Source organism: Lissotriton helveticus, chromosome 9, assembly GCF_964261635.1.
Source record: "Lissotriton helveticus chromosome 9, aLisHel1.1, whole genome shotgun sequence".
In the NCBI taxonomy this organism is placed as follows: Eukaryota; Metazoa; Chordata; class Amphibia; order Caudata; family Salamandridae; genus Lissotriton; species Lissotriton helveticus.
The window spans coordinates 1,011,089,520-1,011,116,837 of record NC_136070.1 but is presented as its reverse complement, the minus strand read 5'-3'; positions in this window follow the sequence as shown (position 1 = coordinate 1,011,116,837).

The window sequence follows — 27,318 nt, the reverse complement described above, 5'->3', positions numbered from 1 at the left end:
TTAAACCCAGATCTGTTGACTATGTGTGAGTGTTTGATTGGTTCAGATGCTCCGTCCATCGCCACCCCCTTTTGTACCGCTTTGTTCGCCATAAATAGGCAGGGTTTGCTCAGACGTGAGTCCCTTGCTCACTTTGCCACTGGATTCAAGCAAGCAGGGCTGAAGACGGCTGAAATGCCAGAAACCGGTCCTCGGAAGCTTGTTTCCGGTCCAGGGAAGGCATGGCTTGGCAGCTCCGGCTGGACTGTTCCCATGAGGCACTGGGTCAGACTGATTTGCAAATGGCCATGTCTGAACTGGGGTTGCAGAGTGGGCTAAAGAACGGTGATGGATTAAACCCTAGATCTGTTGACTGGGTGTGAGTGTTTGATTGGTTCAGATGCTCCGTCCATCGCCACCCCCTTTTGTACCGCTTTGTTTGCCATAAATAGGCAGGGTTTGCTCAGACGTGAGTCCCTTGCTCACTTTGCCACTGGATTCAAGCAAGCCGGGCTGAAGACGGCTGAAATGCCAGAAACCGGTCCTCGGAAGCTTGTTTCCGGTCCAGGGAAGGCATGGCTTGGCAGCTCCTGCTGGACTGTTCCCATGAGGCTCTGGGTCAGACTGATTTGCAAATGGCCATGTCTGAACTGGGGTTGCAGAGTGGGCTAAAGAACGGTGATGGATTAAACCCTAGATCTGTTGACTGGGTGTGAGTGTTTGATTGGTTCAGATGCTCCGTCCATCGCCACCCCCTTTTGTACCGCTTTGTTCGCCATAAGTTGCCAGGTTATGCTCAGACGTGAGTCCCTTGCTCACTTTGCTACTGGATTCAAGCAAGCCGGGCTGAAGACGGCTGAAATGCCAGAAACCGGTCCTCGGAAGCTTGTTTCTGGTCCAGGGAAGGCATGGCTTGGCAGTTCGGGCTGGGCTGTTCCCATGAGGCACAGGGTCAGACTGATTTGCATATGGCCATGTCTGAACTGGGGTGGCAGAGTGGGCTAAAGAACGGTGCTGGATTAAACCCAGATCTGTTGACTGGGTGTGAGTGTTTGATTGGTTCAGATGCTCCGTCCATCGCCACTCCCTTTTGTACCGCTTTGTTTGCCATAAGTTGGCAGGGTATGCTCAGACATGAGTCCTTTGCTCACTTTGCCACTGGATTCAAGCAAGCCGGGCTGAAGACGGCTGAAATGCCAGAAACCGGTCCTCGTAAGCTTGTTTCCGGTCCAGGGAAGGCATGGCTTAGCAGTTTGGGCTGGACTGTTCCCATGAGGCACAGGGTCAGACTGATTTGCATATGACCATGTCTGAACTGGGGTGGCAGAGTGGGCTAAAGAACGGTGATGGATTAAACCCAGATCTGTTGACTGGGTGTGAGTGTTTGATTGGTTTAGATGCTCCGTCCATCACCACCCCCTTTTGTACCGCTTTGTTTGCCATAAGTTGGCAGGGTATGCTCAGACGTGAGTCCCTTGCTCACTTTGCAACTGGATTCAAGCAAGCCGGCTGAAATGCCAGAAACCGGTCCTCGGAAGCTTGTTTCCGGTCCAGGGAAGGCATGGCTTGGCAGTTCGGGCTGGACTGTTCCCATGAGGCACAGGGTCAGACTGATTTGCATATGGCCATGTCTGAACTGGGTGGCAGAGTGGGCTAAAGAACGGTGATGGATTAAACCCAGATCTGTTGACTGGGTGTGAGTGTTTGATTGGTTCAGATGCTCCATCCATCGTCACCCCCTTTTGTACCGCTTTGTTCGCCATAAGTTGGCAGGGTATGCTCAGACGTGAGTCCCTTGCTCACTTTGCCACTAGATTCAAGCAAGCCGGGCTGAAGACGGCTGAAATGCCAGAAACCGGTCCTCGGAAGCTTGTTTCTGGTCCAGGGAAGGCATGGCTTGGCAGTTCGGTCTGGACTGTTCCCATGAGGCACAGGGTCAGACTGATTTGCATATGGCCATGTCTGAACTGGGGTGGCAGAGTGGGCTAAAGAATGGTGCTGGATTAAACCCAGATCTGTTGACTGGGTGTGAGTGTTTGATTGGTTCAGATGCTCCGTCCATCGCCACCCCCTTTTGTACCGCTTTGTTCGCCATAAGTTGGCAGGGTATGCTCAGACATGAGTCCCTTGCTCACTTTGCCACTGGATTCAAGCAAGCCGGGCTGAAGACGGCTGAAATGCCAGAAACCGGTCTTCGGAAGCTTGTTTCCGGTCCAGGGAAGGCATGGCTTAGCAGTTCGGGCTGGACTGTTCGCATGAGGCACAGGGTCAGACTGATTTGCATATGACCATGTCTGAACTGGGGTGGCAGAGTGGGCTAAAGAACGGTGATGGATTAAACCCAGATCTGTTGACTGGGTATGAGTGTTTGATTGGTTTAGATGCTCCGTCCATCACCACCCCCTTTTGTACCGCTTTGTTTGCCATAAGTTGGCAGGGTATGCTCAGACGTGAGTCCCTTGCTCACTTTGCAACTGGATTCAAGCAAGCCGGCTGAAATGCCAGAAATCGGTCCTCGGAAGCTTGTTTCCGGTCCAGGCAAGGCATGGCTTGGCAGTTCGGGCTGGACTGTTCCCATGAGGCACAGGGTCAGACTGATTTGCATATGGCCATGTCTGAACTGGGGTGGCAGAGTGGGCTAAAGAACGGTGATGGATTAAATCCAGATCTGTTGACTGGGTGTGAGTGTTTGATTGGTTCAGATGCTCCATCCATCGGCACCCCCTTTTGTACCGCTTTGTTCGCCATAAGTTGGCAGGGTATGCTCAGACGTGAGTCCCTTGCTCACTTTGCCACTAAATTCAAGCAAGCCGGGCTGAAGACGGCTGAAATGCCAGAAATCGGTCCTCGGAAGCTTGTTTTCGGTCCAGGGAAGGCATGGCTTGGCAGTTAGGACTGGACTGTTCCCATGAGGCACAGGGTCAGACTGATTTGCATATGGCCATGTCTGAACTGGGGTGGCAGAGTGGGCTAAAGAACGGTGATGGATTAAACCCAGATCTGTTGACTGGGTGTGAGTATTTGATTGGTTCAGATGCTCCGTCCATCGCCACCCCCTTTTGTACCGAACTTGATGAACCGGCATGCCAAGGAATTATTAAAATTGAAGTGAATAACTAGTTTAAACAATACAATAAAGGATGCCTAATGCTATGAAGACTGAATGGCCTGCAAGGTAGTAACCAGAGGATGCTGCATTAAAACCAAGCAAGAGGGACAAGAAATGAGCACTTACAATGCGATTTGAAAATGTTAGAAGCCCACAGGATAGTGGGGCACAAACTGCTGAAAATAGGAGTAAACATTAATCACTGATGAAGCGGATGAAGTGCCTAGATTAAGAACATATGATTAAAAGAGGCATTTGTAAAGCCAATAGGTCACGCTTATGTGAGATCTACTGGCTAGCGTGGAGTGGCACTGTGCAGAGTGGAGTGGCACTGTGTGGCGTGGAGTGGTAGTATGTGGCGTGGAGTGGCACTGTGTGGCATTGTGTGGAATGCCTTGGTGGAGTATGGAAAGTTGCCAGAGTGGCCACTGAACAACATTTCAATGGCTCATGCTACATAAATGCAATTATAATACAATATGTTACCAAATATTTCGACTGAAGATCTATGTAAACATCTAATGCCTTTGATCTGATGCAGGAGCTTGTTAAACGCTTCTGCAAGAATTGGTTTGTTTTCAAATAAATGCATTTTAGAACGGGAGGGGCTATGGACCGAACAAGCAATATGTATCTTACCAGTTGGGGAAGGGCATGGAATCAGGTGGCGGCAGCGTTGTGGAGCTACAAATGTGAAAAGCCTTTTCTAAATAGGAGTAGCAGATGTCCCCAGTACTCAAGCATGATAGAGAATGATAGTGTTGATGGTTTAAACCAAAGATGCTCTGGGTGGGAGATTTTATCTAATGCTTCTTAGCACTTGAGACAGAACTAACATCAGAGAAAGACAAGTTACAACGGCCAGAACAGGCATATGCGAAATTATGGGCCAGATGTACTAACATTAGTAGTTGTGATGACCAAATAGTGAATATTTGCCAATAGCTCTTTGGTGATTGCAAACAGTAATGTAATAAAAAGTATTTTACACTTTTTGCGATTCCCAGTGGTTTGCAAATAAACTTACATCGTGCATTTTAATGAAGTAGGTCTCAGTTTGCGACTTATTGGGGATCGCAAAAATGACAGGGATGGTGGACTGTGAAGTCAGTAGACCACCATGTCTGCGATTGCTTTTAAATGAAGCAATCGTTTTTTTTTTTTAAAATGCAGCCCGTTTTCTTTAAAAAAAAAAATTAAAATTTTTTAAGAGTAGGCAGTGGTTCCTGGAACCGCTGTCTGCTCTTAAAAAAAATGTCAACCTCTCTTAAAGGGATGGAATCCCCTCCCATTTGCCGATGGGTTACCACCAACATTGAGATGGTGGTAAAGTGCGAATGTTTTGCAACTGCATTTTGGCTGCAAAACATTTGTACATACCATTCAGATTTGGTATTAGGAAGGGACACCCTTAACAGGCCCCTTCCAAATACTGAACTGCAAACACAATTTGCAATTCAGTAAAATGCTACCTAATCGCGGAGAGGACGTAGCCTTGCGGCTAGAGTGGTCGACCTCAAAGCTGGGGAACAGAGTTCGAGTCTCGGCGACAACGAACAACAACATCCTGTGATTCTGTACAAATCACTTAATCTCCCTGTACCTAACAAAAATGAATGTGTCCATCTGTAACGAAACTCATGCTCTTGTAAAGCGCTCTGATCCATGATGTCACAGGTCCAGTTTGCTATATAAAACAAACAAAAAAAACACATACAATTAGCATTTTGTACAAATGTAAAAGCATTTTTGCGGACAGAAACAGTCCGATCGACCGTTTCCACAGGAAAAATACGTTGTATATGTGGCCATAGTTTACAATATGAACTAGTGGACATATGGTGAGATAGAATGGAAGATAAGTGGGAATGCACCTTCTACTCCTCAGTGTACGGCATTGCATCGCACCTGGATTTCTAGTTGGTTACTAGGGATGTAGCCGGATAGATGAATCAGGTTGACCACGTGCTCAGAGTGTTATTAGACCACTCGCTGGTGGTGCTGTCTCCACATCTACCAGTAGGTGACAGCATGAACCACATATGGCAGTTTCAGCTGCCAATGCTACCTGACACTGGGTTTAAGGATGATATCGGATGGACAATAGTTAAATACTTTGAAATCAACAAAGACTTTATACAGAGCAAGGGAAAAGGGTGGGAGAGACCGGGGAGCAGACTATATTACTACAGTAAGGACCACAGATGAAACAACGACCCATCATTCCGCGGAAATTCCTTCTCAATTCACGCGCTATACACTATACCACTCCACTTATCAATGTATGGAGGCAAAACCAACACCAATACTTAGAGGAGGCAGAGAGAAGTGTACTATGTGCCCCCTCACGACAGATGACATTAAAAACACAGTCAAACACTTAAACAATGGGAAGGCTCCATGCAGCTATGGCCTGCTAGGTGAATTCTACAAAGAACGCATTGATCTCCTAGTCCTACACATGCTGGAAATGTATGGTAAGTGATCCAAAGTGGAGAACTCCGGTCTACTATTAGAGAAGCACTAGCAGTCACGCTGCTTTAACCTGGGAAGCCTGAAAATGACTGGGGGTCCTACTGCCTGCTGTCCCTTATTAACATGGACAATAAAATCCTGGCAGTGCAACTGCTACCACTGTTGCATGGCTTGGTTATTCTGGTGCAATCCCGTTTTATACCAGGTCACTCCACGTCAGACGACCTGCAGACGCTATTCACAGTTCTACACCAATTCAGCACAGAGATTAAGGAGGGAGCCTTATTTCTGGATCTCACCAAAGCATTAGACTTCATAGAATGGCCCTACGTGCTAATGGTCCTGTCCAGAATGGAGCTGAGTACAATGGCATAGGCTTACTTTACATCAATCCCACGGCCAGCATAAAGGTGATTAAACTAGTGTCAACCACAATAACCACAGAGCCCAGTACTCGCCAGGGATGTCCAATATCTCCTACAATGTTTGTCCTAGAACTAGAACTTTTGGCTAGTTACCTGAAGGAGTTGGACTCTAACAGTGGTATCCATTTTGGGTCCCGGACCATTTTGACCTCCCTGTTCATGGATGACATCCTGCTTCTGGTAAAGCACTCTGAGGTAAACATTACCCCCATACTAAAAGAAATAACCCACTTTGACAGGTGGTCGAGTTGGGAATCAGTTGGTCTAAATCACAGTTTAGGCCCCTTACCTGGGTCACTGATGCACCAGTCCTAGACAAACCATTAACATGGCAAGAGGAGCCGATCAGATACCTGAGTATACTTATTTACAGAGACGTTGACACTCTCTTCGGGGAAAATAGTCTAAAACAGTCGCAAACACAACTAAACAGATTCGATTTCCTATTTCAATGTCCAGCCAGGTTGCATTAATCAAAATGGTAATACTCCCACAGCTCCTCTTTTTGTTCCAAAATATCCTGTTTTCCTTGTCTCTCAGCTTCTTCACTCAGTTTCAGGCACTACGAGCAAAACTAAAACATGGGCCAGCAAAATACCACATATAAGCTGGAGAACTTTACAGCAACCTTATCACCAAAGGGGCTTTACAGCACCTATTATTGAGACATATTATTGTCTTGCACAGGCCCACTAAGCCACTCACTGATTCCATAACTATACACAGGTACCAACCACTTTACCACTTAGAGCAAGGACTAATGGCTAAGCACAGTTGAGATGAAAACACCCGACTGCAAGCGATCCTCACAGTGGAATGTACTGTATGAGCATGGCCACACGTGGTGAAGTTAAGTGCTAATGATACAATGCACTCACCGTAGATTACAAGACAAATCCAATCTGAACATAACTAACAAAAGAGCAATCGTAAAAAACCCTACGCGATAGACAACTCAACACATTGAGCAACCTTTATACAGATGGCCAATTAGTTTCCTTAGGTTACTTCTTACTTAAAGACACATTGACTCCCCTGGACATATCTACTTATCACCAAGTGATAGAATCAGTGAGGGAGGTCTTTCTGACTTTTTCCAAAGGAATACGTGGACTGGTGACTGCTCAGTTTACTTGCTGCAGGCCCAGTGGCCAAAAACACTGTCACACTATTCTATGTTCTAACTCTGGCCAACATGCCGAAAATTGTATATCGATCCGTGATCACTGGTCACTTAACCTGTTGACTGCAATCACAAATAAGCAATGGGAATATTGCTGTCAGCATACCAAAGAGGTATCAATGAATGTGAGGAACCACCTCATAAATTACAATTACATACATCAGGTTTACTATACACTACTCAACTGTATAGATATGGCAGAAGGACATAATTATGTGCCTTGCACATGCAATGTTATTTTTTTGATTGTGCTTGGGAGAAAACTCAAATAAATAACATTTGAAAAAAGAAAAAAATAAGATATTCCACAGATGAAAATCAGTGAGTTCTATGATGACTCGCTCTGACATGGGACAGGGAAACCATAGACAAAGTGTAATGTGAGGGGAAGAAATGGCACCTCAATGACAGGACCAGCAGTGGACAGATGCTAATAAAGATTAATCAATCTGTGTTTGGTCTATGTTCCACAGAAAGAAAAGGAAGTGACGTTCAGCACGCTTTGAGCAATTAGCAGGTAGAAAAAAAGAGTGACAGTATTGCCAACAATAAGTTAGCAGTGGGCAGGCCCCAAGCCCTTTATAGAAAACAATACCCGTCGCAGTAATAGAGCATACAAATGGTGAAGGCGAGACCTAAAAATACTCTGAACTGAAGGCAGATCAGGGAAATTAGCTAACGTAAGACAAGTTCACACAGAGACTCTGTGAATAATAAGGGAAATAGTACACCAAAAGGAAATAAAGTAAGATTCACTAATTATTATGCTGAACTATCGGAAAACAAAAGATGTCTCCCATTGCCTGCAACTATTTGGATACTAAACCACTGCAAACTAAAGAACAGAGAGAGGCCCTATTAACTGTGCAGAAATTAAAAAGCTGCAATAACCAAGAGTAAATCAACTGGTGAAGATGGCTTTTACTGCCTAATATAAAATCACCAATGTGGATATTTTAGCTCCACAAGTGACTGAAATGTACTTGACAACAGACATATCGCCTCCCCATTATCATTACATTTCAGATCAGAAGACACTGAGCAAGGTCAAGGCTAATAAGATTGTTCCCAAAATTCTCATCAACCAAGCACTTCTACAAACATTAGAAATTCAATTCAGTGTGCTAGGGGATCCCACACTGTCAGTCTGCAATGTTACCTTTCTGCCTGGAAAAGGCTTTTGACATTGTGCTGACCCTTGCTATTCTGGAAGCTTGAACACAAAACTGGGACCCTCAAACCTGGAATGATATACCTGGTGTATGCTCATATGACTAAGATTATGCACTGGCAGAGTGAGATCCTAACACTATGGGATCAAGAACGGAACAATGTGGTTGCCCATTTTCAGCCCTGATTTTTGCTTCAGCCTTAGAGCCTTTAGCTATTAAAATGAGAAATGAAGGGGTATTAGATGGACAACAAGCCCCAAGGCAATATTATACTCAGACGATCTATAAGTATGCTTAAATAATGGGTCTGATGGATTAAGTTCCACAGTGGACCGGCTTCAAACGTTCAGTGCAGAGTTGTGATACAAAATGACCTGATCAAAAAAAAGGAAATCTTTCCTTTTCCAGTCATCAGCTATGTCAATATGGAACTGGCTGGATAAGAAGCAGTTGGAGGCCTGCTTTAAAATTTGTATGGGTAATGTAAGCAAGGAGATAGCTACCCAGAGCTTGTGTTGCCTTCTGGAAAATCCGGCCATTATTTTATTGAGGTAATCCAATATTTCAAAAATGGTAGTACTCACAAGCATACCTCTCTGTTAATTTTCTTGTCCAATTACCACCTACAATATTCAATGAATTGCACAACTTTGGTATAATTAATCAGACTATGCACCATTTGCCTCATACAACAGAGGGGAGAGGGACGAGGAGTACCAGGTGGTAAAAAAACTCTACCACCTTGCTGCCCAGCTAGTCAGTGGTGCACTGAACATCAGATGATGCCTTGCCAGATTTGCCAAAGGTCTGGTTCTGCTTCTCACCCGGTGACTTGACCGAGGTATTTCTTGGTCAAGCCATGCAGCGCAAACTCACCAACATTAGAAAGAATTGAAAAATATTGTTAAGATAGTTTCCAAAATAAGACTGTGAACTAAGTCCCCTAATTGTCCAACATACTTCTAGAATACCTCAATAGAATGTGTACCTGCACATGGATGATACACCTAAGGCCACATGTATCAAAGTTACATTTTGCCTTCCCCAAATAGCGAATTTTAGGTAATTGCTATTTAGGGAATGCAAAATGGTATGTAAGAAAATAGCCATCCCAAAGTGATTTCTACAGAGTCGCAATCGCAATTGGGGAAGCGCTATTAGGAATGCTACTCCATTCATTCCGATGGGCCTAAAAGCCCAATATGTGAATGGTTTTGCATGACCAAATTTGTGATTACCTAATTGGTAATCACAAATTAGGAGCGGCCTACCCAAATGTGCCCAAGGTCCTAAGGCCCCTCTGAGGCACCCCCAAAAAAATGTGAACATGTTGACCGCTGTGCATGTTCAAAAGTTGCACATGGTTACCATCAATTAGGAGTCAATGGTAATAATATTTCCTAAATGCCCAGTTTGCATTTAGGAAAGGCTTGGTACATGTGTTTAGGGAATCATAAATAGCGATTCCCTATTTGGAGTTGCAATTTTAGGTAATCGCAAAAAATTGTGATTACCTAAAATGCACTGACAAAGCCTTTCATACATCTTGAAATGCTATTTTGCATTTGCAAATGGTCAAATAAGGTGATTCACACTGTTTGTGGATGAAAATAGATTGATACATGTAGACCCTAGTTCTTTGCCAAGCAGCTTTTTTAGGTCAGGAGCTTGCTGCTATGTTTCAACAGTATGAATTCAATATGGGTTGGTCAGTTCCTACTGTATGGAGAGACAGAAAATTAAATCAGCTCGACATGTGGTATGGAAAGTTGTAATAACAACACCACCACAGCAAGGAGTAAAGGCGAAACCTTTATTCACGAATCACCGGTTAATGGCTTGATTCTCCCTTCGCCAGCCACGAAGAACCTGACTCGGTAGAACCATGCTACAATAACGTTCTCCCCAGAACCTCAGTATATCATACTAAGGTCAACAGAAAAAGGGTATTAAGTTTACGGGATTCACGGGCGCTCAAACAGTATTAACGTGGTTGTATAGGTAGATTTCCAAAGTACTGGTGCCAGCAGGGAGGGGGGACCCTAAAGAACCCCTCAATTTAAATATGCAATAATTCACATATAAAACATACTACACAAAGTCCTGCGCACTCAAAACAAGTATACAAAGTAGTGTGCTCCTGTATGCAATTGAATAGAAATATGTCTAACGACGGTTCTTGGAGTTTCATGTATATCTCCGTTTATTTGATCATCACACCATTGGTAATTTACAGCCAGCCGACACGTGTTTCGTTGTAGGTCTGTACATGCACAGATGATACAACTCTTCAGGGCTCAATGGCTGGATCCTTAATATTATGGCCCACGTCCAGTGATAATTCCAACCCGGCAGGGTAACCTCTTATTAGGACGAAAACGGTGTATGGAACTCCGATATTGTAGTATTTAATGGTTGTTGAAGACGCCAGTATTCCGCACATCCGTGCAATACGTTATTACTGTTCCCAATTCATGTAATCCGTAACAAAAAATCATTCCAAAAACCACATGGGTACGTGTGGTGTCACTCTCTCTGGGGCTGAATCGCCCTCGCTCGAACGGCGTCTGGAACCCGGAAGTTCCAGATGCCGTTCTAGCGAGGGCGATTTGGGAACTGGGAACAGTAATAACGTATTGCACGGATGTGCGGAATACTGGCGTCTTCAACAACCATTAAATACTACAATATCGGAGTTCCATACACCGTTTTCGTCCTAATAAGAGGGTAACCTGCCGGGTTGGAATTGTCACTGGACGTGGGCCATAATATTAAGGATCCAGCCATTGAGCCCTGAAGAGTTGTAGCATCTGTGCATGTACAGACCTACAACGAAACACGTGTTGGCTGGCTGTAAATTACCAATGGTGTGATGATCAAATAAAAGGAGATATTCTTGAAACTCCAAGAACCGTCGTTGGACATATTTCTATTCAATTGCATACAGTGGCACCCTACTTTGTATACTTGTTTTGAGTGCGCAGGACTTTGTGTATCATACTAAGGTTCTACATTACAACACAATCCCCTCCATTCTACTCATAAGTAGAAACAAAAGAACAGAGAAAAATAAGAAAAGACAGAAAAGAAACAATATAATAGATATTACATTGTGTGTTAAAAAAATGACAACACCTCAATACAGGAAAGCTTGCACAAAGTAAATGTAACATTAACGCAGTTTGCCCATGTAAAATGGAAATATACACATCTTAGTAGAGTGTAACATACCGGCACATGCATCAAGCAATTAAGAAATCGCAAAACGTGTGAATCGCAAAAAAAATGCATTTGCGATCGCAAATAACAGTGTTCCAATGCATCAACCTTATTTTTGCGAGAATGAGTATTTTTTCGCAAAAATAAGGAATTGCTAAATTATTCTGAGAAAACATTTGCGATTCCTTATTTGCGATTCTCAAATACAGAATCGCAAATAAAGAATCGCAATTGAAATGCATAAAAAATCGCAAATAGCGATTTTCATAGCAATCGCAAAATTGCTATAGCAAATTAAGAAGGGACACAACCAGGTGGTAATCATGAGTGCAAATCTGAAACTGCTGCAAATCAACATAAACTGATTTAAACACACCCACAATGAGCTCCCAGTAGTCAAAATGGCAGGGCTGTACCTGATGGTGAGGAGGATGAGGCTGCAAGCTGCTCGACAGAGAAGGAGGAGAATCAATGAGCACATCTTCAGAGTCCGTATAACTTTGCTAGGACAGCAGGAGGACGAGATATACGATAAGTATAGGCTGCATGCAGAAATGATACATGATCTCATCAATGAATTGGACCCCATCCTGCAACGACAGACTCATAGGACCAATGCAATCCCAACGCATGTACACATTTTATGTTGCCTACATCTACTGGCGTCAGGCAGTTTTCAGGGTGTAATTGCAGTAGCAGGAGGTGTGTTGCAAAGCGCATTGTCAAGAATATTCAAAGCATTCCTTGATGCCATGATGGTCCGGATACACTCACATATAAGTTTCCCGACCACAGCCCATGACATTGCTAAGACTAGGCAGGAGTTTTACCAAATTGCAGGCTTCCCACAAGTTCTGGGTTGTATTGATTGTACCCATGTGGCAATATGTCCCCCTGCAGCACAGGAATATTTGTAGAGGAATAGGAAATGTTATCATTCCCTCAATATTCAGGTTGTGTGTAATGCCAAAAATATCATAACGGACATTGTGGCGCAATTTCCCGGAAGTGCACATGATTCATATATCTTCAGGCAAAGTGGCATTTACACCCGTCTCGCAAGGGGCGAATTTGGAGAGGGACATTTGCTAGGTAAATATGTGCAATACAGTAATACATTCATTGCACGTATGTCAATGTCAAACAACCACTGACAGCCTTTGCTCCCTCACATGTAGGTGACAGCACATACGCCTTGCGGAATTACCTGATGACACCTTATCTCAATCCTACAACTGCCACCCAAAGGAGATACAATGCAGCACAAGGAACGTCATAGAGCGCACATTTGGGCTGTTGAAGAGCCGATTTAGACACCTTCATAAGACCGGTGGAGCAATGAAATACAACCCTGAACAAAGCTGCAAGATAGTGGCAGCATGTGCCATGCTGCACAACATTGCGACAAAGGGAGGTTTGGAAATGGAGCTGTCTGACAGTGACTCGGAGGATGGGAACCAGCAAGTGCAACACCACCGTGCCCTACAAGGATCAGGCGCAGCAGAAGGGCGCAGGCGTAGATTGGAGATCACACAAAATTACTTCTAAGGTGAGTAATGATGGCACAAACACAGTACATGATATGAATAGTAAGCTTTATGTAAACAAATTGTGACCAGGGTGTCGAAGCACACTTTCAAAGGGAGTAGTGGCACAAGAGTCTTGCAAAGAAACATGTAAAGATTAAAAGGAACAATTACTTGAAAGTCAGTAATAAGGTCACATTGTAACAATGGTTACGTCACCATCTCAGGAAAACATTGTACATGGGAGCCTAGCACTTTCTCCCACGAACACCCTGACGCCTATCAGCGGCAGCATCTTCTTGCCTTACGTTGGGAGTGGAGGGGGTGCCGCTGCGTGTATTGCGTCTCACTGCAGTAGCAACTGCCATTGTTGTACTGCCCATGCTTGAGGCACACTCACTACTAACTTCCTGTGCAGACATGTTGCCTCCACTAGTGGATGCATTCATCATCTCAACCGAATTTGTTACTTGGTCTAGTGCTTTGGCAACATCTCTGCTCCAATGACACATTTGGGTCTGCATGGTCACATACCTACGTGCCAGCAGTGCTGTTGCAGTGGCCAGACAAATGTTTGACTTTACTTGCAGTTTGAGCTGCTGCATGAGTTGCCGATGCTGTCTATTGTGCGATGCATGCCCCTCCTGCATGACCTTCGTCAGTTCCTGCACACTACTGGACAGTACTGCTATGTTGTCTGCCATCTTTGCAATTTCCACCTTGACTAATCGAGTGTTCTTGCTCTGCAGGCGATGTGTACGAAGCATCTGTCCCTCCAAGCCACCCCAGACCTGATTTGTCTGCTCCACCTGCTGTGGTCTGCGTGCTCTGCGTCTTCTCCGTTGCACTCTGCGATTGCCTCTACGGATCTGTGTTGGTATAGTTGTGGTGCTAGTACCTTGCCGAAGGCTGACCTCAGGTGCTGCATTGGCCTCATCATCTGACGCCATGGGAACCAGTGTTGGGACAGGTGACCTACGGGAATGTGGTGCATGTGACTGTGTACTTGGCAGAGCTGGTGTGTCCTCATGTTCTGACGTGCTGCTGTGCTGCATTTCCAGGACCTCACTATCCCCGGCCTCACCACATTCTGCATCTGTGAGGTTAAACAGTGCAAAACAGCATTAATGCATGCTTGTGAGGTCATGTCACAGTTGACAAATATTAAATTTCCATTTCATTTGAACATCTGCTACACTATTTGTAATCGTTTTTTACATATGTGTGTGTTTGTCATTGTAACTGCTTGCCCTGCCTACATCTCCCATGATGCACTTCCCTTAGTGATGAAATTGTAGTAAATGCTTTACAGTGTGCACTTACGCTGTGCTGAGCTCACGTTCTGACTTAAGTAATTGGGACAATGGCAACATGCATTCCTCTTACCTTCAGATGTGTGTGCAGCTCATGAGGTGTCCAGCTGTGTCACACCAACAACAGCTTCAGGCTGGATTGTTGACTCCACCAAGTCCTCCATGGGAGTGTTTCCAGTGTCTGTTGGTGTACCCCCTCCTGTTTTATGTGCCTCCTTCAACCGGCCTGCAATGCGCACCTTGTCCCGACTGCGCAGATCTTACCATCTCTTTTTTAGTTCTTCATTGGTGCGATGTGTCACCCCAATTGCATTGACTCTGTTCTGGATCCGGATCCATATGTTCCTTTTCTCCTGCTCTGGTACCTTCAGAGAAGCTTTTCCAAACAGCTTATCGTGGCTGTGCACTACTCCCTCAATCAGTGTTTCAATTTCTTTTTCTGAAAATTTCACTTTTCTTTTCCTGCCACTTTGGCTGTCCTCTGCTGTTTGTGCAGCTTCCATTTTCTGTGTTTTGCAGGTGTTCTCAATCTCTCTCTCCAACTCCTCTTCTGCTCCCAGAGCCAGCTCCCTCCTCTCCCTGAGCCTTAGCACTGAAAATGAGGCTTGGAGTGCAGACTTCCTGCTTCTGATGTCATCAACATGCATCAATGTGCGACTCCGGAAATTGCGAAATCACAATTTGCGATTTCGCAAATACCAGAAATCGCAATATATTCTGCGATTTTTACCGATTCCTTATTTATTCGCAGGATTCATGATGGATCGCATTTTGCGATTCCTTATTTGCGATTCCTTAAAAATCGCAAATAAGGAATCGCAAACTCATATCTTGATGCATGTGCCTGTTAATCCTCCAAATAACAGGGGTTCCATGAAGTCTAGAAGTGCAACTTCCTCCTACCACATCATAAGAAATGGAGCTGGAGTGCACCGGCACACCAGAATCACCACCCCCACACTCAACACAAACACACCCTTCCCCAATCCTGTAGCAGACCAATTTTTCATTATCAATCATCGTGAAACCATTGAGACCCCATGGAGTGGTTCACAGGCACCCTTAAACACCTTCCTGTCTACAAACCCCCCTTTCTGGTACAATGCCACTTTGCAATTGTTCCACTTGTTACCATTGTCTAACATCACATACTTGTCACAAACATCCTTGACTTGGAACGGTCCCCAAAATGTATTGAACCTCTTGCAAACCCTTCCATGCCTTATTTTGACCCTGTCGCCAGCATTCGCTCTCTCTCCCTCTTGACGCTACTCTCCCCAACACTCTCCTTTTGACCAGTACTAGTAAGCCAAGTCGGGTCATTTTAGTTCCCGACTTTCTTCCCAACATTTTCTCAAAGGGAGAAACCTTGCTCACATAATGAACTGTGGTACATTATCAAGATACTGTGGACAGCCGCATGGCTGATGCCTAAGGAGTGTGATGGAGTTTCGCCTTACTATTTGGTGCGCTTAACATTAACTGATTGTAGTAGCTTCTCTTAAGCTTGTTACCTACCTTCTCTGTATTATCTATGATGTCACTGTCATGGTAATAGAATGTGTTAGTTTGAATGCCAGGAGCCAGTTAGTTCCTGAAAGCTGTGGAGATAAATAGTCATTAAAGTATGTGCTCTCACACTTACCTGTCTTAGTGTGATCACTACAAATTTGGCGACGATTTCTCCACCCACGTATGCAACACTCTCCTGTGTTTTGAGTCTACAGTCTGGCTACTTCTACTGGTTTTTCCGTTTTTCTGGAGCAATCTATCCAAGACTCCGGTACCGACGTTTCTTCCTCTTGAGACGTAGCATCATTAAAGGAAATATGGGTGAACTGTATCCCAAAACCTACGTTTTGACTCATTGCTGTCAAGCTGCCTTCAATTTGTTCCGTTTCCTGATGCTGCAAACGTTCTAAGAATTAATGGTAAAGAAACCGTGAGTTTTATTTTGAAACATTGCTGTGCGTTGAGATCTCTTCAAGTGTACTGAAATGGGAGTGCTGTAAGCGTTTGCTGTGCCTGAGGATCCCGAGCGTTATAAGCGTACGCTGTGCCTGAAGATCCCGATCTCCCGTATTGTCTGCACAGCGACTTACAGGTACGGAGATCCTTCCCTCACAACAGCTGGCTCCTTCTAATGACGTGTTGGAATGCTCTGTGGGAGTTCGGGAAAAAGAGCAACATGTCACAGCTGCAGTCTCCGCGCACGTCATTTCTGGTGAAAGGAAGTGGCGCACATTCCACTCTGCCTTTAACTGTACCGTTGGAGGTTCTCTGGTGAAGGTGAGCGGCGCAGTATATTGTACATCATCGGACACGGTTCTCATACTCTTTGACCAGTTTCCGCCTACGCGCAAGGGGAGCGCCGCATTTAAGTATTCTTCTGTTTGCCTACCAGCCTCCCGAAGTTACTTTGCCTCGCAAACTGTATGCGGAAATCATTAGTAGAAGACGCATTCACAGTGTCTTCGTAGTGCTGCTAAAAGGGGGAACATTTTCTTGCAGGATTACAGTGTGAGTGGATTTCCCTTTCAGAAGACCATTTCTCTTCAGTTGACTCTCCACGTTTTGTCTTATTTGGTTTTTCTCTCATTGTATATTGCATAATATTTTGGTGTTTTGTAATTAAGACAATTTTGTCAACCAAGTCTCAGTTATGAATATAATATTGTGCAAACCTTATCGCAAATCTTAATTTTTCTTGATCTACGGGTGGACTTTGTATATTTCTACATTTTCACCGCAATTTTAAGTGTGTGATTTTACCTTCATTGCAGGTGGAATCTTAACTTTTTTACACTTTTATTGCAATTTTAAGTGTGTAATTTTACTTTCATTTGGCAGGATGTATAACCCCCCCCCACCTTTTTCACAGCTTCCAGGTGATTCACCAGTTAGGTGGAATGTTTGCTATAGAGCATTTGTGAAATATTTAGATGCATTGGGGGGTACACAATTTAGTGCAGAGAGGAATTCTAGAGCATAATCTAATGTTTGAGGGACAAGCTGTCTTAGAACATCTTTCTTCTCTAGATTTAGTTGAGGGAGAAGATTAATTAAATGATTTGATCAAGCAGTGAGAATGCTGGAGACGCAGTTTGATGAAGAGAGTAGTTTAGTCATAGCCAGACATACATTTTTTACAAGAGAGCAAGACAATGATGAAAGTATTGTGTCTTACGTAGAAGCTTTGCGCATCCTTGCTTCAGAGTGTGAATTTGAGTATTTCACCTCTCAACTCATTCGTGATCAAATTGTTGTTCATTGTAGAGTCAAGAAAGTTCAGGAAAAATTACTTACCCTAAAGAATCCTTTTTTACAAGAAACTATTACCGTAGTCAAAAGTATTGAACTTTCTCAAAAGCCTCAAGAGAACTTAAAGCAGAAAAGAATGTTGTTGGTGTGGTGAAGGACCGTAAAGATCAACTTGACAAAGCACAGGGAGATAAAGAAAACCTCAGTCTGAGCAAAAAGGGAATAGGTGCGTCCCTATCAAACCTGAGAAGAAAGGATCATACTCGAAGAACGTGTGTACAAAATGTGGGTTTCCTTCTCATTTTCCGAATTCTAGGATATGTCCTGCCAAGAATGCGTCTTGTGGCAAGTGTGGCAAACAAGGCCATTTTGCAAAAATGTGTGGGTTTCGTGGCAACGTTAATGTTGTGTATACTGAAGAAGATAAGTCTGAGCCTCTGTGTGAGGTTGTGAGTTCGTTAACTGATTTTGTAGTCGTTGTCAAAGATGATTCTGAGGATTGTGTTGATCCTGTGGTTAATATGCTGGTGGATGGCAAGTCTCTTCATCTGTTGGTAGATTCAGGGGCATGTATGACTATGATTACTGAGGAGTTGTTTGAGAGATGCGGGATGAACAGACCTCTCAATCCACCATGATGAAGTCCTGTCATTTATGAAGGCAAAAAGATTGATCTAACGTTTTTTTTTTGTAACATCTCTTGTTTTTAGGGACCGACATATTCAGGGAAAGGTCTACGTGGCAAAGAAAGGACTCAATATTCTGGGTTGGTATCATCAGGGCTTGTTTAGCATGACTCTTAGACCTGGTTTTCTCTGTTCCGTACCGGCTGCCGCACACCCAGCGCTCAGGACAATCACCGGGAATCTTTCACCAGCTGCAGCGAGACGCTCGAACGAGCCCAACGCGCAGGCGCGCTCTCACGGCTCCTGCGGCTCGCGTCTCTCGCGTCCTCCGTCATCGTCGAAGAATCCCGCAGCAGTTAGTAGATGCGGGGAGGGTAGGAAACGTTCCCCCAATGCCCAAAACACTTCCCCTGGGGAGAGAATACACGGAAGTTCGGCGGGACGGCGCTGTAAGGGCTCGTTAGCCTGCGAGCCTGGGGGAAGACGAACCTTGGCGAACCTCGGCTGCAGATCCTGCAGGCGGTGGAGGAAAAGGCGCCAATAAAGAATTCAAATACGATTATTGATTCAGTAGCCCGGCAGAAGGAGGGCCCTGGTAAATCTGGGTACCCAGGCGCTGATTGGACTACACAGTAAGGTTTTGTGGAACATTGGACCCTGACATGTGGTTTTGAGTGTGTGTGACGACAGACTGAGCAACAGAGGTAAGTGGGGGGTAGTCTATCCAAGATCTACTCGTAATTTAAATACGGGAAAATTGTAAGTTTGGTCCCCCAATACAAAAAGCTAAGCCTGGTGAGAAGGAGTTGCTCTCCCCCGTAACAGCGGGAGTGGGGGGAAATACCATCATTCCAGGCCTTATCAGTGCTAATCCGAGCCCGGAGAAAGAATATAGAAGCTAATAAAAATGGCACCGGCTAAAACAAGAGGCCGTAAAAATTTTAAAACGGGGAAAAAGCCAGAGAAGAACTCCTCGGAGTCCGGGGATGATAATGAGACAGGTACTCCGGATATAGTGCTGAGTGAGCCAACAAGAAAAAAGAAACAAGCCTTAAGAGATACCCAATCCTTGTCACTAACACCTACATCCGTGAAGCTAAAAGGAACAAGCAATGACTCGTCAGTATCAATCCCAATTAAAGTCTTTCTGGAAAAACACTTTAAGGGGAAGGATGTAACCAGTAAGGAGTCAAATGCTGTCATAGATATAGACATAAACTCTGAGTCCAGGAGCGACGATGTCTTAACCTCCCTGAATCAGTCCACCCTTAATTTATCAGGAGTACAGCTGAACCCACGTTTGTCTTCTTCACCTAGATTATTCCAGCAGTCACTTGAAGGGGATTTAGAGGACTAAGGAGATGACGTATCCATACATTGTAATGGTCTAAGCTCAAATGTTCAAAATGGAACTATTAAGCAACCTAAGGAAAATGTGGACGTGAATGTGGATGTGAACTGCTCGTTTGATCTAGGAAATGAACATCTAGGAAATGAACATTTGCAATCACCACTGCATGGGCTTGAGGTTACAGGAGCCTCGAGTACCTCTATGCTTGAGGTTATGTGGATCCTCCAAAAAACCCTGCAAGGCTTGCTAGAGGTTTCCATAGTAAATAACGATCTTTTAAAAATCCAGGGGGACCAGTCTAAAGCAATTTTGGGTGAGCTGACCCAAATTAGAGGTTTAATGCCAGCTCTGGTTAGACCAATATATGGAAGCCAGGTGGGGGACGCCAGTAATAAGGTGGAGGAGGATGTGTTAGGGGCCCCAAACTTAACAAAAGAGGAACCATCAGAATATATATCCAGGCAGCCAATGATTGTGAAAAAATGGGGGGAAATGAGATATCATACGGGTAGATTCCCGAGAAGAGAGGCTACTCGTATAAAAAGTTGCCTAGAAAAAAACCCTACCAGGAACTTCGAGTAGAGGGAAAGGAGAAACAAAGGAAGTAGGAGGTAACAAGGGGGGGAAAATTCTGAGATCAAAGGTGAATAATAATGTAAAGCCACAAATGGAACAGAAAGAACAATGGAACAGATCAGTAAAACCAAAGCCTAATAAAAGTGGGTTGGCTCCTATAACAAGGGAGTTAGAGGTTATAGAGGAGGAAAGTATGAAAAGGAAGCCTACAGGATCTCGAGAAACGCCAAGGTGCAGCAGGGTCGCGATTGACGACAACAAGAGGGACCAAATGTCTATGAAAAGGGAAGCTACCTCAAAGGGGGTTAACCACGGGGCCAGGCAAACAGGCTCTAACGATCTATGGATTTTCCTAAAACCCGAAAATGGTGGTAAAGGGGGGAAAAAAGCTAGGAAACTACACCCATTAAATCGATCTCAGCTTTTATACATAATGGGTAAATGTGCAAGTCTTAGGAGTATTGGTACAATGGACCTCAAAGAAGTAGGATTTGTTGCAAGCAGTACAGGTAAAGAGGCGACTAAGGTACTCTTTCATTCTGCTTGGGTGAAAGAAGCGGTGGAAAAAGCGAAAAATGAGTTACAAAAGGAGGGGATCAGACTCGTAAGGAAGGAGGAAATACAGGGACAGTATTTCCTGACGAACCATGCTGGTCTAGGGTTACGGCAGATAAGGTTAATTAATTCGAACTGGAATAATAAGGAGAATATTGCAATCCCTGTAACTGACTGTGAAGCTGCAGGGTATGGGGAAGGTGTATTTGCTAGAAATAGAAATGAAGCCCTAGCACCCCTAGAATGTAGGGAGTATGATGAGGAGGGATTTCTAAGCGAAATCGATTAGGAGAATGGGTCGTCACACAGCCTTTCAGTTCTATCATGGAATATAAATGGCTACAAGAAAATATCGGCACAGATCAAGTTCGATAAAATTATAAAGAGTAACGACATCGTGTGCCTTCAGGAGACATGGCTGTTTGACGATACCCTAAATTCCTTAGTTATAGAAGGATTTGCCCAATACTCTAAAGCAGCAAAGAAAAATAATCTGGGGAGGCCATCAGGGGGTCAACTAATGCTAATCTCCACACAGATAGTCAGGAGGGTTGAAAAGTTAAAATTACTTAGTGAGTGGGCACTAGGTTGCAGAATCCTATTGCAGAAGGCAGATCCCAGATATGAGGGAATATGCATTATAAATGTGTATATACAGAAGGGAAAGGCCCATGAATATAAGGAGAATTTGAGTAAACTGAAAGAAGATCTGGAGTCAACTAGTGCCAAGCATCTGAAGGATTTAGTACTAGTAGTAGGTGATTTTAACCATAGATTGGACCCCAAAAAGGTGGACAGTTGGTACAAAGAATTGCTAGAAGCACATAATTTTGAAGCTGCACTCTTTCCAAGGTGGGAGCCCTCACAGCAGGATGAGCCACTTAGTCAGCTAATGGGGTCCTTGGGCATGGTATGTGCAAATGGAAGATTTCAGCAAGACCAGCCCGCGGGAAAGACTTTTGTGAGGGGCCAGCTACCTTGCCCAATAGACTATATGTTCTGTCAGGCCTGGTGCTTCAATCAAATAAGAAATTTTGAGGTGGCGAAAATGACAGGTAGTGACCATTTCCCTTTGAAGTTAGAAATACGCATTCCGAAATGTAAAAGTAGAGAGAGAGTTCTACAGGTCCATGTGGATTACCCCAAACGATTTACAACCTGTATATCAGACGAACAGATAGAAAAGCTTAGGCTAATTCAACACTCAATCCCAACTGAAGAAATTCATTCTAATGCAGGAATCCAGTGGTTTGAATTAACCATAGGTAAGCTGGCAGATTCCCTCAAGAAGGAATTCAAGGTAAAAAAGTCAGGACTGGGCAGCTATGTAGTTAATAAAAATAGGAAACCCTGGTTTGACGAAGAATGCAGGGTAGCTAAGGCCCTGATAAGACAGAAGGAGAGAAGAGTAAGGGCCATGTTTAAAGTGGACCTATATCAGACACTTCAGCAACTAAGGTTAAAGTATAAAACATTAATTCGGAATAAAAAAAGAAGGTATGAAGAGAAATGTTGGGCAAATATGTTGGAGGTGATTGAAACCAAGGATGTGAGAGGGTTCTGGAAATTAGTTCAAGAGAGTTTGGGCGGTAAATCCGGTTCCTTGGCCTGTATGGTCACGGAAGATGATTGGGTAGGCTATCTGGAAGAAATCTATGGAAGATGGCCGACACAACCAATACCGGGAACCTTAGGTTGGCCACGGATGAGGGATGATATAAAGGACTACTTTACCCCAAGTTATATAACGGAGATTATAGCTAGTTTGAACCTTACCCGTGCCGCAGGACCAGATAACCTCCCGGCAGTGATAATTAAAACGAGGCCTGAATGGTGGGCAGAGTTTTTTGCAAAGATGTTCCTGGTAATCCTGGATATGGGAATCATCCCAGAAAGTTGGAAGGGCGCAATTATTAGGCCTATTCATAAAAAGGGTAGCCACACAATACCGAAAAATTATAGGCTTATAAACCTCCTCGATATAGGGGAAAAAGTCTTTGCAAAAGTAATTTTGAACTTATTAAAAGATTGGGCAGAGGAAAACCAAACCATCCCCCCGGAACAGGGTGGGTGTAAAGCCGGCCACTCTACTATCGACCATTGTTTTGCTCTTTGGGCCATAGCACGGAAGTCAACGGAATCGCGGGGTAGGTTATTCTGTTGTTTCGTTGACTTCCGTGCAGCCTTTGATCTAGTGGACCGGGAGCTGCTGTGGGAGGCCCTAATTAGTCAGGGAATTCCTAATGATATACTGCGGCTGCTACAAATGCTCCACACTAAAAACTGGGCACAGATAATTTTAGACATAGATGGTAGTCTATCAGGGAAAATAGAAATTGGAAATGGTTTGCGAAAGGGATGTGTATTAGCTCCCCTGTTGTTCTCCTTGCTCCTAGCAGACCTACCATCAATGTTGGGGGACACAACTGGGGCAAGCCCGAAACTAAATGGCAAGCAGATAGCAAGCCTACTCTTTGCCGACGATCTGGTGATTATGGACCAGACCGAGGTTGGCTTGCAAAGAAAACTAAATGCTTTCAATGACTACTGCTTAAGAAAAAAATTAGTGATAAATATGGATAAGACCAAAACATTGAGCTTTGGCTGGAAGAAAACTTAGGGGCATATTATCAAGGGGGTTTATCTCCGCTTTTTTGGCTTTAAAAGCCAAGAAAGCGGAGATAAAATTATCTCCCTATTACCTAGCTGTCGCTAACACCAGTTAGCGACAGCTAGTAGGAGATAGCGACCATCTTGGGCCCCACTTTGCATGTCAGTGATATTTATCACTAATGACATGCAAAGTGGGTGTGCCAAGATGTTAGCGACTGGAAACAGTCGCTAACATCTCTATCTCCTATTACCAACTTTTGGAGATATTCGCGCTAAGCACGAATATCTCCAAAAGCTAACACCTGCCCTGAGCAGTTCTTAGCCATGTTATCCAATGGGAGGTGGATAACATGGCTAAGAGCATTAGCTCGGTAATGCATGAATATCGCTGACTTTTCAGCGATATTCATGCATTGCGGCCGTTTTTTATCGCATTTGCGATAAACCTTGGTAATACCAAGGTTTATCTGCGGTAAAAATCGCCGCAGCTCTGCGATAAAATGTTGTCTCTGACCAAGCAATAGCGAAAATTATCGCTATTGCTTGGTAATATGCCCCTAAGTTCTCATGGCGGATTGGGTCAGAAAAAGTGGAATCAGTAACAGAGTATAGATACTTGGGGTTATGGTTCCAGCAGAATTTGAAATGGAATACCCACTTAGAGGCATCTAAAGTAAGAACCTCTGCATCGATTAGCGGTCTGATATTGTTTAATAAAGCCTATGGTGCTATGACCGACAAACCAGTGCTAAAAGCCTATGCTGCTATTGTACCCCCGCAATACTTGTATGGCGCTGAACTGTTGTTCCTAAGTGGTAAGGAAAACTGGGATGTTGAAGAAGGTAAAAACCTAAAAAAGTTATTTACACTCCCCGGTCAGCAATGGTTCAGGCAGTAAGACTGGAACTAGGCCTGACTTCATGGGGTATACAAGTTGGTATGGCCCTTTTGCGCTTCTGGCAACGCCTTGAAATAGGCGCAATTACCAAAATATCTCAATGGGGCCAAAATGAAATACAGGGCAGCGAACTAAAATGGCAAGAGAGACCAGGGGGAAAGTAACAAAGCTATGCTTGAAGATGAGAGTTAATGTGGGCCCTACTGTCTCCGTGGCTAATATTGATAAAAAGTTACTCAGGTCGACGGGGAAGGAAATATCGCATGCACAGGACAAAATCTATCTTGCAAGTAAAACTTCGACCAGTTTTATGATTGATGCATGGAATAATGTTTATTGCTTCCCCTACATAGATAAGTTACCGGACCGTCAATTACAAAATGAGGTTCTGAGGGTTAGAATTGGGGTTAACCCTTGTTATATGAACAACTTGGTAAAGCGGACCATGATCAATGAGGAGGGAAGCTGTACTTGCTCTTTAGGGTCCAAATGTGATATGCTGCATATCTTATTGGATTGCCTGAAGTTTTTGGACTTGCGTTTCAAATTTTTAAAACCGATTCTTATGAAATATGAGATTAAAACTAGGACCCAGGCTGTGACACTGATGACAGAAATGCCCCACGTAGATATTGCTGTGGCAATGGGGAAATATATGCAAAAAGTGAAGGCAGTTTTATATCTTTTAAACGAGTTTTAATAATTAGTATTTTTAAAATATGTTTAGGGTGATTATGTGGGTTAATGAAATGTTTTATTTAACTCTTGGATGAAATTTGTATCGATATGTATTGTTTGTGGACCAACGGTCCAAATAAACGTGAAATAAACTTGAACTTGACTCTTAGACCTAGAACGCTAGAGCAAGTCTCCGTGGTTGATGAAGCTTCTCAAGGTGAGAGTTGGGTCTCATGGTCCAACAGATTTGTGAAGATTTTTGGAGACAGATTGGGATGCATTAAAGGCTTTAAGCATTTTATTAAAGTCAAGGAAGATGTTATCCCAACTAAGCACAAGTTACGTAATGTGCCGTTCAGTGTCAGGGACGACGTGTCAGCTGAACTCAAGAGAATGTGTGAGTCTGGTGTAATTGACCTATTGAATACTCCCTTTGGTTGTCTCCCTTAGTGGTTGCAGTAAAATAATGGGAGTATAAGAGTTTGCATAGACTTGCGCAACTTGAACAAGGCTAATCTGGGTAAACTCACATACTCTAACCCATATAGATGATATTCTTTCAAAGTTTGCTGGTGCAAGATACTTCTCCAAAATTTATTTGGCCTCGGCTTGTCATCAGGTTGAATTGGACCGGGTTTCTAAGCATTTGAAGGCTTTTGTGTCACCTATAGGGACATTTTACTTCAGAAGAATGCCTTTCGGTTTGGCTTTGGCGGCATCAGTTTTTCAGCGGATTATGGAGAAGGTTTTGGAAGGTGTCACGGACACAGAGGTGTTCCAAGATGACATTTTGGTGGCTGGTAAGTGCAAAGAGTCACATGACAAATATCTTGCTATGATTTTGGAGAGATTGGAGGGAAAAGGGATTGTGGCAAACAAACTCAAGTGCGTTTTTGGTGTAGAATCTATTGAGTATTTGGGGGCATCGAATTTCTGGACCAAGAGAAGGTCTTATTGAGGCCATTGTCAATGCCCCTTTCCCTACTTCCAAGTAACAGGTGTCTGTGAGTTCTACACAAAATGTATTCATAATTTTGCTGCTATGACTGTACATTTGAGAGGTCTGCTAAAGAAAAGAGGCACGTTTTTCTGGCATGATTCCTGTCAGGATGAGTTTTCTCAGATTAAAAAGGAACTGGGGTCGTGCAAGATTCTAACACCTTTCGATCCCCTCTATCAGGGTACTTTATCTGTATCTGTAGATGCCAGTTTATATGGTTTAGGAGGCATGAGGTCAAGCAGGCTAAAGAATACACTGTGGGTTTTGCCTCTCGAGCGTTACGTTCAAGTGAGAAAAATTATTCAGTCATCGAACGTGAGTTGCTAGCGTGTTGTTGGGCTGTGGAAAGACTCAAATGTTTCCTGTGGGGTGAAACTTTTAGTCTACTCACCAACCACAAACTCCTCATTCCCATTCTCGAGGGTAAAATTGTCAAAGATCATACTCCGAGAATTGCAAGGTTAAGTTCTAAGTTGTTACAATATAACTTTGACGTTGCACACATACCTGGTGGGAAAAACACCAGGGCTGGTTTCCTGTCTAGGTCGTCTTTACCTATGGGAAAACAATATCTTGATGATGATGCTGATGAAGAATGTCTCACTGCTGCAGTGGATGCTTGTAGTGTGGCTTGTTTCTCTGAGTGTGAATGGTTCTGTGGGATGGAGTCGGATGTTGTACTCAAGGGAGTTAAAGAGTTCATTGTGTCTGGGTGGCCCACTTAAAAACATTTAGATAGTGATCTTCATCTGCTTGCTAAGATTGCTGATGAACTCACTTTGGAGGATGGAGAAATGATCATGCGGGGGGATACATTTGTTACTCCTCTGAGAGCTTGTATTGTCGATTATGGCCATGAGGGTCATTTTGGACAGAGGAATACAAAAAGGAGGATTTGTGGTGTGTATTAGTGGCCTTCCATGGACCGACAAATGAATGATGTTGTGGAAGGATGTGTGACTTGTTGTAACAGTGACAAAGTTATAAAAACTGTATCCTCTCCCGTGCAAGAAGTCGAATTTCCCAGCAGTGCTTGGTTGAAGCTAACTATCGATTTTGTGGGACCTTTCAATGTTTTGCTTAACAAGTAGAAATTCCCTTTGGTTGTTGCTGAAATGGATTCCAAAAATGGAGTACAATTTACTTCCAAAGAGATGTCTGATTTTTAAGTCAGTCCTGTATTGTTCATAGGCGTGTGGCTTTGTATCACCCACAGGCCAATGGTTTCATTGAGCGCACTAACCATATTCTAGTTGAGTGTGTTCAATGGGCCGTCTCGTCTAGGACTGATATCAAGGAAGCTGTTCAGAGCATGCTGTGGGCACCCTGCACAACTCCCAATCGCATCACAGGTTTCAG